The sequence below is a fragment of the Triturus cristatus genome, chromosome 12 (assembly GCF_964204655.1).
Source record: "Triturus cristatus chromosome 12, aTriCri1.1, whole genome shotgun sequence".
NCBI lineage: Eukaryota > Metazoa > Chordata > Amphibia > Caudata > Salamandridae > Triturus > Triturus cristatus.
This window is the reverse complement of record NC_140595.1, coordinates 470,258,643-470,272,240: the sequence shown is the minus strand read 5'-3', so window position 1 is coordinate 470,272,240 and position 13,598 is coordinate 470,258,643. Positions and strand designations below refer to the sequence as shown.

The following is a 13,598-nucleotide window of genomic DNA, read 5'->3' as shown; positions in this document are numbered from 1 at the left end:
GCCGGTTCCCGCATCGTCCCGACCCTTGCGATCACACCATGAATGCGCCTAAGATTCAACGCAGTATTTCGATGTGGGATGAATCCAGATTGGTCGGGGTGGATCAGGTCACCGACCACCCTGACTAGCCGGTTTGCGAGGATTTTAGCAAGGATCTTCGGCTCAGCGTTAAGGAGCGAGATCGGCCGGTATGAACTGCACCTGTCTCTAGGCTTGCCATCTTTATGGATGACCACGATCGTTGCCAGGCGCTGGTCGAGCGGGAGGGAACCCGTCGCCCGCGCCTCCACAAACATGGCTCGTAGATGCGGAGCGATCTTGTCCGGCTGGAGTTTGTAGAGCTCAATGGGCAGACCATTCGGACCCGAGGCCTTGCCCGGACGCAAAGAACGGATCGCCCCCGCAATCTCATCGACCGTGATGTCGCCATCAAGGTCGTCCCTGTCCACGTCGGAGAGGCAAGGCAGGGCGAGATCTCGCAGGAGTGCACATGAGTCCTCCACAGGCCTGTCCGACACTGATGTATAGACCGTGCGGAAGTAATCCGCAAAGCACTGGACTATGTCCTCCGGCTCCGTGACCACGACGCCAGCCTCCGTCACTAGGTCCGGCACCACTCGATTGACCCTCTCCTTCTTGTCTAGCCACGCGATCAATTTCCCGGCCTTGTCCCCGACGTCGTACAGACGGCCCCGCTGTTCCCTACTCAGAGCCTTGGCTGCGTCAGTCACGAGGGCCCTGTACTCCGATTGCTTAAGGCTCAATTCGTGCAGCGCCTCCTCCGTGACCTCACCCTCTAGGGCCAGCCCTAGGTCTGCGATCTCCGCCTCAAGCTGGGCGACCTCCGCGTCCCTCCGACGCTTGGCCGCTGTAATCAAGGAGAGGGCCTCACCCCTAATCACGGTTTTGAATGCTTCCCACAAGGACACCGCCGACGTGACCGAACCGAGGTTTTCTTGAAAATAACGGTCGATCGCCTTAAGTACCTCACTACGAGTCACAGGGTCTCTAAGATGCCACGGGTTAATTGGGGCCACCCTACCACCCACTCCTCTGGCAACATCCATACAGATCCACACCGGAGAATGGTCAGAAATACCTCGTGCCATGTGCCTGGCCTCAGAGACACTGGAAGCGTGTGCAGCCAGAGTAAGGACATAATCAATTCTGGAGAGACTGCCATGCGCACCTGAGTGGAAAGTGTACTGCCGTTGTGTGGGATGCAACATTCTCCAACAATCAACCAGCCCTAGGGTATCTATGAAATCAGGAAGCCACTTCTGAGCCCCCCCCGAAGTCCTCTGCGGGTGTCTGTCAAGCAGGCCTGAGCCGACCGCATTAAAGTCACCACCCACCACCAACACGCCCTCCGGGAGATCCAGTAATGTCCTCTCTAAGTCCGCTAGGGTAGTGGGCTGCAAAGCGGGGGGGACATAAACCGACACCAGGACCAGCGTCCTGCCCTCCCACCGTCCCGCTACTGCCGCGAAGCGCCCCCTATCGTCCACAGTAGTAGAGTCAACCTCAAATGGGAGAGAGGACCTGACTAGTATTCCCGCCCCTCTGGAACCCGAGGTGAACCCGGAATGCGCAACAAACTTATAGCCTTTACGATTGAGTGCATGGCACGTGTTGCCAATCAAGTGCGTCTCTTGCAAGAGGACAATATCAGGGGCACATCTCTTCAGAAATTGCAGTACAATCCCACGCTTAATACGATCCCCCAGGCCATTCACATTCCAACTGAGTATTTTGAGGCCCCTACCCCCCATCCCAGCATGTAAGGAGACCACCACCACCCACGTGGAACCCGACCCGAACCACAGGAGCTTGCATCATGACGCCTTGCAGAACCAAAAACAACAACAACCCCAACAACAAGCCCCACCCACCCCCCACCCTGCACCCCTGCGTAAGCTCTAAAGTGCCCCCCAACTTGCAGTGTGCCTGTCGCCCCTTATAAAACTAGTCTACGGAAAGAACCCCAGAGGAGGAAAAGCTCCCCTACTGCCCCCGCCACCCCCCGGACTATCAACCTCCCGGAGGGTACTTAAGTCCTGGTTCAATGTTCGTCACCGGCACCATCTGCGCCATCAGAGTGTTCCACGCCAGGCCGCCCTTGGGGCAGAGTGTCCAACCAGTCTCCGACCATGTCGGGTGCCTCAAAAAAGAAAGTTCGCTCTTCGAACACCACCCGCAACCGTGCAGGAAAGAGCATGGCATATTTTAGTCCCATCTCACGCAGTCTTCTCTTTACCGCCATGAAGCCTTGCCGCTGCTTTTGCACCATCTGAGTGAAGTCCGGATAAAAGCTTACAGTAGTGTTCTGGAATGGCAGCGGGCCGGCCATCCGCGATGCTTGTAGTATGGCATCTCGATCCCTGAAATTGAAGATCCGGGCGACAATCGGCCTTGGTGGGGCCCCCACCTTGGGCCTCCCGCCAGGAACTCTATGGGCCCGTTCGACGGTAAAGAACTTGCTAAGGCCTTTGGGTGCCAGATGGTTCACCACCAGGTCCTCCACGAACAGGTCCACCGACTGCTCCTCCGAATTTTCCGGGACCCCAATGATGCGCACGTTGTTGCGCCTAGCACGGCCTTCGAAGTCTTCCAACCGGCGGGCGAAGTGATCATTTGCTGCCCGGAGAGTACGGACTTCCTGCTGGAGGCCGGAGACATCGCCCAGGAGGCCGGCAGTCTTGAGGTCCAAGGACTGAACCCGCTCATTAGTTTTGCCGAGGTCGGCCCGAACCAGGTTGACATCTATCGATATGGCATCTACTTTTTGTGCCAGGGTCTCAAATTGCTGCCCAATCGAGGCCTTCATCCCTTCGATGGCCCCCATGATGTCCTGCAGGGTTAATTCTGTGGAGGGGGACGCCGCGTCCTTCGAGGCTTCCGACGTCGGGCCTGATTCGCCCGGGGACCCCCTCTGATGGGCATAGCGGTCCATGGTATTAGTCTGGGTGGAGGTGCCCCGCCTGGTGTTCTTGGGCTTCTGTTTTTCGGCGTCCGACCTGGTCGACATCGCACTCTGCCGTGTAGACAATCTCCTGGCCCGTACAGGGTAAATGGGCATGCAACCAGTGGCTGGCGCCGCGCACGCCCCGTCCCGGGCGCCCTGGAGACTGGAAGGCGAAACCGAAAGCGAAAGTGAAATCCCCTCCACCTCCGACGACTCCTCCCCGACCAGGCCGCTGTTGTTCAATTAGGGCACGGGCGCTGTGCCAACGCAAGTCCCGGGCACCGTGCGGGGATTAGGCCCCAAACTTCCAGGCAGTATAACTTCGGTCTCCGGTGGGCGATTTCGACCCGGACAACGGGTCCCGCCTCAGCAGCAGATCCTCTCCAATAGTCCGGGCATCAAGTACAGGATAATAGACAGGATAGATGCCGGAGGGAGCGAGGGTCTCGGGAGCTCTAGGCTCACGCGGCCATCTTGATCACGCGCTAAGCTCCTCCCCTCCCAAACCAAGATTTAACCCAGTGACCCTACATAATGGAATCGATACGTATCAAGAGACGATTCTATCGGAGCTAATGCAGTTATGGGAGAAACAGAATAATGAATTTGGCAGCAATCTTACACCTGAACAGAAGGTGGGCCTTGAATCCCTGCAGAATGACAAATCGTTTATCATCAAGCCCTTGGACAAGGGGGGCAACGTTGTGTTGTGGGACATTAATAAGTATAAAACTGAAGCAATGCGGCAGCTGGAATTCTCAGGTAGCTATCTAAGATCTAGCCAAGCTGAGTATAAGAACACTATTGTCCAATATCACCAACTGTTGGAGACCTGGCTTGGGCAAGGGACCCTGAGACGCAATGAATTTCTTTTTCTGATGGCCAAGAAACCAGCTGCCCCGGTGTTTTATGTGCTCCCTAAGGTGCATAAAATCTGGTTAATCCACCTGGGAGAGCCATCATTGCAGCCTACTGGAAAACTCTTCCATATATCTTGACTGTTTTCTCTGTGACTATGTTTGTAATTTACCATCCTAGTGCAGGGACACTATGGACTTCCTCTCCAAAATACAGGGCATCCCAAGGAAAGCCTTGTATGTACTTGCCACCATTGATGTGGTGTCATAGCACACCTGCATCGAACATGATCTAGACCTTGAAGCTTGTAAATATTTTATGCGTGACAGACCCATCTCCAGTTTTGATCACACCGTGTTATTGTTGGACATGTTACACGTTTGCCTGCATAACAACTGTTTTTTATTTGGGGACACATGGTACAAGCAGTACACAGGTACTGCGATGGGAAGTTGCTTCGCACCTAGTTATGCCTGTATTTTTATGGGATGGTGGGAGGCGGAGCATCTACGGCATCAGGGCAATGTGTGTTACTCTGACAATGTAATCCTGTGGACCCGCTACATTGACAATATTTTTCTGATTTGGGATGGTCCACAGGATTAACTACAGGATTTTCTTGCTGGGCTTTCCACTAATAGCCTTAATCTTAGGTTCACCAGCAAGATTGACACAACCACTATTGAATTCCTAGATGTTCTAGTGGAAATTCTTTATGACACTGTGTACACAAGCCTGTTCAGAAAGGCTACTGCCGGGAACAGCATCCTACACGTGCGTAGTCATCACCCAGAAGGCCTTAAAAGGAGCATCCCTTATGGGGAGCTCCTTTGAGCAAAGCGTAATTGCAGTACCCTGCAGGCTTGGTCTAAGGTGCAGATCAATATGGCCGGCCGTTTCAAGACATGGGGCTACTCAGGTAAAACTGTTAGAGCTGCCATTGACAAATCTTCCACCAAGGACAGGGCAGTCTCCTTATCCCTAAAATACGAGGTGAGGGCAAACAAGAAGTTAGCCTTATCACCACTTTCTCCAAAGCATCCCAGGCACTGCACAAGATTGTAAGTAAACACTGGTATCTGGGCAGGCAGGATTCAGTCATAGGCAAGTTGGTCAGCCCCAAACCACATATAACATACCGTAGAAGTAAATCCCTACAGGACACACAGGTTCACAGTCAATTCACGCAACAGGCCAAAGCAACAGGCACCTGGTTAAAGGAACTCCCCGGGTTTCATAAATGTGGCAGTTGCAAAGCCTGCGCCAGTAGCCACCAGGGGTGGGGGAGTCATATCGCCCGACGCCCGAACCATGTTGTTGTTATTGACAGGCAAGAAGATTTATTGTCTATTTATGTCCGACGGACATGTAGACATTAATCACGTTTTAATCACGTTAAAACAACAGGCTGTGGGCACTCTGGGGCTCACAGCCAATCCGAAGCTTGCAGAGAGCCTTTGGCGGCATCTGATTGGCTAGCAGCCCATAACTGGGCTCTAGCCAGTGATTGGCTGGGGGAGTGAAACGTCACTCAGCCTCTGCAAGCAGTAGTCCGTGGCCGCCACAAGGCTTGCAATAAGCATTCAGGTAAAATAAGCAGTTTTGCCCGCTTGAATTCTGTGATATTGTGACGGAGGTGCTGCGATTTTCTTTTGGGACAGCTCGACTCCTGGTTCTGGTCGTCCTCGACGCCTCCTGGTACCCGTGGCTGCTGCGACAAGCTTCACCTCTTCACCTGCATCTTCACGACATCGCCTGGTTCCTTCCCGGCTCCTGGCTGGTGACCTTGACTCTGTCCCCTCTGCTTGCAGGTATCCTCCTTTCTGATTCCATCCTTGAAATCCACCGGACACTCTTCACTGACTGCCTGTCAGCAACTTTCTTCAGGCATCCATAGGAGTCGACGACGAAACCAGACGCAAGTTCACACCTATGCACCCGCAGCCCGTGGGCTAGGTAACTTCAGTACTCCGGTGCTCACAAGGGTATTGACTATCTAAGTGTCTAGTTTCCAAGTCTCTAACTCCTAGTTCCTTCCGAAGTGTCCTAAAACTCTTAATTTCGTAATACTACTATTTCTATCGACTTTAACGCATTACGCGTGAGTGTTTTCACTCTGCACCTGAATCCCGTGGGCCTCCCACTGCCTAGCAACTGATAGGATAGTGTAGCCCCAGCGATTCCCTAGGCCTAGGCCTAACCTGTGTTCATGACAGTGGTTCTTATACCAGTTACTTAGTATATGGTTTGCATGGCCCCTAGGGCCTAACTGTATTGCTTACCTGTGTGACTTATGTATGCTTAAATAAGACTGTGTTGTACTTACCTCGAATCTCATAAAGAGTGCTGAGGGTATTTTGACTAGAATAAATACATTCTATTTTTATAATATATCTGTTGTGGTGTCCTTTCATTTGGTATTCAAGGGGTTGTAAATGGTATAACAGCTGGCTTCACATGCCATACAGAGTTTAACCTAAGACTGCTCTTGTCCATGCTACCACTAGGATAGCTGGTCTATAAGGTTGACTTTACAACCAATCACCATAAGGGTTGTTTGGACTGATACAAGGTGTACACTAGAACTAGTGACATCATATATCAGGCCAACTTCTCACAGTCACGAATTTAGGAAGGAAAGAATGACGGGTCCAGAGGACAACCTTATCCGGATGAACTGAAAGGAAGGGAGGCTTAGCTGACAGAGCCTGGAGCTCACTCACCCGCCAAGAGGAGGTGATAGCCAACAGGAAGGCAGTTTTCAGAGTCAGTAGACGAAGTGGACAGTTGTGAAGGGGCTCAAAGAGAACGCACATCAGAAAAGTAAGAACAAGGTTCAAGTCCCACTGAGGCATTACCAATGGAACAGGAGGGAACATATGAGTAATGCCCTTGAGAAAACGGGAGACAACAGGGGACAACAGGGGACTTGAAAAGAGAAGGCTGATCAGGAAGCCTTAAGAAAGCAGAGATTGCAGCAAGATAACCCTTCAAGGTGCCCAGAGCAGAGCCATGCTGGGCCAAAGAAAGAAGAAAGAGGAGAACCTCAGAAAGAGGGGCAGAAAGGGGATCCACAGCCTTTGCTGTGCACCATGCCACAAATTTGTTCCACCGGCAGGCGTATACCGTCTTTGTGGAGGGACGCCTGGCTGCCAGAGTAACATCACAGACTTCAGGAGGCAAGTCAAATGGCATCAACTGCCGCCGCTCAATCTCCACGCATGGAGGTGGAGGCTGGACAGGTTCGGGTGGAGGACCGTCCCCTGCTGCTGCGACAGAAGATCCTCCCGAAGGGGCAGACGTATCGGAGGATCGGTCAACATACTGAGTAGCTCGGGATACCAGTACCTTCGTGCCCAATCCGGAGCCACCAAGATGACTTGGGCCCGGTCGCGCCTGATCTTCTTCAGCACTCTGGGCAGAAGTGGTATAGGCGGAAAGGCGTACAACAGGCCGCAACTCCACTCTCGACAAAAAGCGTCTCCGAGCGAGTGCCGGCTTGGAAATTCAAACGCGCAGACCTGCTGACATTGCGTGTTCTCTTCGGTGGCGAATAGATCTAACCAAGGCTCTCCCCACTGCAGAAAGAGACCTTGCGCCACGTCCGAGATCGGACGCCATTCGTGATCCATCATGCACCGGCGGCTGAGTTCGTCTGCTCTGGTGTTGAGAGAGCCCGCCAAATGTTGAACCACCAGGGGGATGCCCGGATGTTCCAGCCATGTCCAGAGGCGCAGAGCCTCCTGACAAAGGGTCCACGACCCCACCCCGCCCTGTTTGTTGCAATACCACATGGCGGTGGTGTTGTCCGTGAACACCTGCACGACACTTCCCCGTACAGAGGGAAGGAAGGCTTTCAGTGCAAGTCGGATCGCCCTCAGCTCCAATAGGTTGATATGGAGCAGAGTCTCCGCCGGAGACCAGAGTCCTCTGATCTCCGCCTCTCCCATATGGCCCCCCCATCCCAGGAGGGACGCATCCGTCACTACGAGATGCTCCGGTTGGGGTAGGGAGAGGGATCTGCCGCTGACCCAATCGCGATTCGTGAGCCACCACTGCAGCTGGTTCGCAGTGCTCTCCGAGATCAGGACATGGTCGGACAGGTTGCCCCGATGCTGGGCCCACTGAAACTTCAGGTCCCACTGCAGAGCCCGCATCCGTCACCTGGCGTGAGGTACCAACAGGATGCAGGAGGCCATCAGCCCCAGAAGCCGCAGCACCAACCTGACCGAAACCCAGGACAAAGGCCGGAAGATGGAAATGAGGGCCTGAATGTCCCGGACCCGCTGTTCCGGCGGATAGACCCGGAACTGCGCCGAATCGAGAACCGCTCCGATGAAAAGGAGCTTCTGGGAGGGACTCAGGTGCGACTTCGGCACATTGATGGAGAATCCCAGCGAGTGCAGGAGGTCGGCCGTAGTCTGGAGGTGGGAGACTTGCTGGGGCGAGCCCGCCTTCAACAGCCAGTCGTCAAGATAGGGGAAGACTGGAACCCCTGATCTGCGCAGATGAGCTGCGACCACCGCCATCACTTTCGTGAACACCCGAGGGGCACAGGTGAGGCCGAAGGGGAGCACGGTGAACTGAAAGTGCTCCTGACCAACCGTGAACCGCAGGTAACGCCGGTGGGCCGGCAGGACGGGGATGTGAAAATAAGCGTCCTCCAAGTCCAACGCTACCACCCAGTCTCCAGGGTCTAGGGCAGCCAGAACCTGAGCTAAAGTGAGCATCTTGAACCGGTCCTTCCGGAGGAAGGCGTTGACGCTCCTGAGGTCCAAGATCGGGCGTAGGCCCTCTTTGCCCTTCTTGGGAACCAGAAAGTAATGGAAATAACAACCACAACTTACTTCTGGACCAGGAACGCGCTCGACGGCCTCTTGGCCAAGAGGGCCGAAACTTCTTCCCGTAAAAGATGCAAATGATCCCCCGACATACGGTGGTTCAGCGGTGGCATGGCTGGAGGGGTCGTCTCGAAGGGGAGGGAGTAGCCCCTTCGGACGATTTGCAGCACCCACCTGTCCGACGTGATGGAGCGCCAGTGGAGCAGGTGTTGGTGAACTCTGCCACCCACTGGCGTTGAATGGGCCTGGAAGCTCGGACTAGGAGGGCTTTGAGGCGGATGCTGCCGGGGTGGATGTGGACTGACCGGCACGTTGACCTCCAGTACCACCTAGGTGGAATCCACGTCCGCGACCGCATGCAGGTTGGTTCTGTGGCCGGTGGGTGGGCGGACGTGAGGAGGCGCCCCTTCCTTGGCCACGAAAGAGCCAGCGCACTGTCCGCCTTCTCACCAAAAAGGCGAGTGCCATCAAAGGGCATGTCCATGAGGGAACTCTGGACATCCCCCGAAAATGACGTAGACCTCAGCCAGGCGTGACGCCGAAGCGCCACCGTGGTGGAAATCGCTCGACCCAGCGAGTCCGTGGTGTCAAGTCCACACCGTATGGCATGCCGTGCTGCATCTCGACCGTCAGCAAGAGCTTGAGTGAGCCGTGTCCGGGCCTCCACCGGACACAAGGGCAGCACGTCCTCCACCGTATCCCACAGAGTGGGAATAACGGTCCAACAGGCAAGCGGTATTTAAAGACCGCAGTCCCAAACTCAGGGACGAGAACAGTTTCTTGCCAAACTGCTCCAACCTCTTGGACTCCCGATCCGGAGGAGCGGACGGGAAGGAGGATTGGGAGGTTGAGGCCTGGATAACCAGACTCTCGGGGTGGGGTGTTGGGAGAGGAAACTGGGGTCGCCCGGAGCAGGGCGGTGGCGCCGGGCAACGTTCCAGTCCACAGGAGGGACTGTGGAGGGCTTGGACCAAGTGCCCTGCAGAACGTCAATGAGGGCCTCATTAAACTGCAGCAGAGGCTCAGTGGAGCTTGCTGTCGGTTGAAGGACCTCAGTGAGGACGTTAGTCCTCACGGCCACAGCAGGCAACTCCAGCCCTAGGGCTTCGGCCGCCTTGCGCAGCACCACTGAGAAGGCTGCACCCTCCTCCGAGGCCACAGTCGGAGGAGAGATGAAAGCAGAGTCCGGGGAGGTATCCAGACCGCTGGCATCCCCCAATTCCTCTGCCCAGTCCTGAGAAAGTTGGGCCTGAGCGGCCATAGGGTCATCATACCCCTCCCAGTCGCCCTCGTCATCCGATTCCCGATAAACAGGAGGAACGATCGGAGCCGGGCCGTAGATGAACCGTTCACCAATCGGCGCCGGCAGCGGCGCTGGGCGGCGCCGTGACGGCGTCGGACCCGGACCGGGGCTAAACTGGGGAACGACGTCGTCCGGGGACGGCATCTAAGGTGGAACCGGTGTCGGTGCCGGCGGAGGAGGCGTCGTGAGGTCGACCGGCGCCGACCGAGATCCAGGCCTGGATCCCTCGGGGACCTGCGGCATCGGGGCTGGAGCTGTTGACGGCGCCGGAGCCGCCGGCACGCGAGGTCGCCCAGTCGAGCCCGCGGGGGCCGAAGGCGCGCCGGCAGGCGTCGACGGCGGAGCCAGACCCCTCATGGCCGAGAGGAAGGCACTGACCTCCGCCGGAGTCGAGTCAGTCCCAGGGACCGGCGGGTATGGGGACGGACGCGGCTCCTGCGGCTCCGACGGAGCCGTGGGGGTGGGACCACCCTGACCCTCGGCCGAGTCGCGAGACCGGCGAGGGGAGTCCGAAGAGCGATGTCGTCTTTTGGACTTCTTGGAGTGCTTCGACTTACCCGAAGACCCCGACGAGCGATGACGATGGCTGTGGCTCCGCGATCGGTCCTTGGACCTCCTCCTGGACCGGGACCGAGAGCGGCGCGGAGCAGAGTGCCGAAGCTCGAGAAGCTTACGGGACCGCTCCCGCCTAGCTTTCGATGTCAAGGCCTGACAGTCAGGGCACGACTCCGCGTCGTGGTCGGCCCCCAGGCAGTAAAGGCACCGGCGATGGTGATCAGTCACCGACATCAGGCGATGACAGGCGTCACAGGCCTTAAAACCAGGCATCCTACCAGAGTCGAGTCGATAGACCAAAAAGAGTCAAAAAGTTAGTCAAAAAATGACTAGGGGTAAGCTCTTCCCGGATCGGCGCTTACTGGCGCGGAAAAAAGAACTGACATCAGCGCGCGAGGGCAGCGTCTAAGTACTCCGACGACGTCATTCCGGCGCACGACGCCAACGACGACGTGGAGCCGCAGACAACGCCTAGCGACGCGCAAGGGGTATTGCTACAAATATCTTTCCGGATCCAGTCTGACGCCTAGGGATATTCTAAGGTGAGGAATCTAACTAACGTGTTTCTTTCAGATGATATTTACACTAAATACATCACATGATTAAAACAACTGGAGACTTGAATGTGCACACATACACAAACACACACACATCACAATGCCAATAATCAGAGAAAAAACATCACCAGCTGCAATAACTTAATTTTAGCCCACTCAGGACTGGGGGATTCAAAGCAGTGGTCAAGAGACATAGCAAACCGGGAACTGCTACACTGAATTAAATGCGTCCGTCCTTCATTCAGGTCAAAACAAAATCCTGCTTTCCAAGTCAACAAACCCAAGTTTTATAATCTCAGTGCACTAAGTTTCAGAGAGGACCTCCTCTGCGCCAAGGAAAATTTCTTTAGTTGGCCAAACTCCCACAAGCATTCCAAAGGCAAAGGAGTTCTCACATATTCTTTGTGCTCCAACATGTTCCAGCCCCTTTTCTTAGCGAAGTTTGAAAAAGTACAAAACATCTCCAAAAGTATAGAAACAATCTTGAACGTGAACAGTCTAAACAACATGAGTGATCTGGGTGCCTGCCTGTGTGCGCAAAGCTCAAGCTAGACAGAGTCAGAATTCAAGATGGCATAAGGGTATATCAAAGCCAATAGAAAAAAAGTCATAAAACGTCCCAATGTACAACATAATGCACATTTGAGCATCACAGCAAATAACACTACACTCTGATATAGAGAAGTACACTCCACACCCTTCTCTCACTCATGCTTTCAAATGCACATCCCACACGTTCTGTTCCTGGCAAGGCTGTTCTACTCTGTGAAAACACTCCCTATCTGCAGCTTTAAGAAGACAGGAAATGCAAGCACAAGGCAGAGTGCGCAGGCAGAACAAATTATGTCATACATTCAATCTAGAATAAATCAAAACACCTAAAGTTAATTGAAACAATGGTAGTGAAAGGTCAGCACGTGGTCCTAATATATGGGAGTGCCTCTGGCACTAAAGTATCATAGCCTGAATATCCTGGACTGGCTGCTCGGGAGGATAGGCACAAAACTGCACTGTGTCCAGAACAGCTCAGAGAAAAGGGAGCGTCTGAGAGGGAGTCAAGTGTGACTTTGGCACGTTAATACAGAACGTCAGCGAATGCAGGAGATTCGTCTTAGTCTGGAGGTGGAAGACCACAGCCCGGGATGCGCCAGCCTTTAACAGTCAGTCACCGAGATAGGGGAAAGACGGACACCCCTGATCTGCGCAGATCAGCTGCAACCACCACCATCACCTTGGTGAACAACCAAGGGGCACTGGTAAGGACAAAAGGGAGCATGGTGAACTGAAAGTGTCATGGCCTAACATAAACGGCAGTTAGCGCTGATGAGCAGGCAGGAGGTGAATGTGAAAATCATCCAGAACTTTTCCTTTTTGGGGAAGTAGTTGGGGACTTGCAGATCTAGGACAGGAGAAAGATCCTGGCCATTTTCAGGGACCAGAAAATAGCAGGAATAATAACCACAGCCTACTTCTCAAACCAGAACCCTCTCTGTCTCCCTTGGCCAAGAGAGTCATGACTGCCTCCTTAAGCTAAGTTAGGTGATCCTCCATCAGTCGGTCATAAGATGGAGGCATGGGGGGGGGGGGGGGGGGGGGGGGAGTCTCAAAGGGGAAGGAGCAGCCCCTTCGGACTATCTGGAGAATCCACCTGCCCAAAGTGATGTTCTGCAGGTGGTGGAGGTGATGGCTGATCCTGCCACCAACTAGCTGCCCATGACCTAGAAGTGCAAAACTAGGAGGGTTTGTAGGTGGAGGTTGCAGGGAGAGTGAAATTCTGACACGTCCTCTGGCCATCCAATCCACGAGGTCGGAATGAGCAGTGCCCACGGCGGCCGCATGGAGATCGCTGAACTTGCACTGCCTTGTGGCTGGGGTATGGCAGGTGTGACTGAAAGGCCCTTCTGTAGCCACAAAAGGGGGGGGGGGGGGGGCTGGGGGGGAGGCGCGGATAGGTGACGTCTGGCCACAGAGAGGCCCAATGGCTTGGCAGTAGCCAGTGAGTCCAGTAGGAGGGATTTTTCACCAGGCATGTTTTTGTGTACCAGTAAGGGGTTCTCTTTTGGAGGGTACCTCTCCCATGTTCTGTCATGAAACATGTCCTTAGGGTATCCATGAGTTTACTATGCATGGAAACAAAATTTATATTGCCAATATTTAAAAATCTACCTGGGAGAGTTTGCGCACAAAGTGGTTGTATAGACATGTAATAGTTTTTGTGTCCATCACTAGCGCTGCCCTCTTGACATTCCTTAAGTTGTTTGTTGTAACAATTGAGGGAGTAGTCGTTACAGGTTCTAGTTTTGCATCAGTAAAGGGTGTCATGGAAAAGGCAGCGTTTAGCGCCTGGTGGTCACTATCATGTCTGGGGACAACCTTCATGTCGCATAGGTCCTGCCATAAGTCACTGTCAACTAATGTATAGTCAATTCGGGAAGTACACAAGCCTCTTTTAAAGGTGGAACATGAGGGGAAATCAGATTTCATATTCCCATTTACAATTCTTAGATTATTTTCAAGGA

General features: G+C 54.2%; 1 protein-coding gene across 8 annotated transcripts in view; it reads right to left on the bottom strand.

The window, feature by feature from the left end:
- The window catches only part of TDRD12 (tudor domain containing 12), a 3,486,095-nt gene that overhangs the window by 1,393,984 nt on the left and 2,078,513 nt on the right, over positions 1-13,598 (bottom strand). The window lies entirely within an intron of this gene.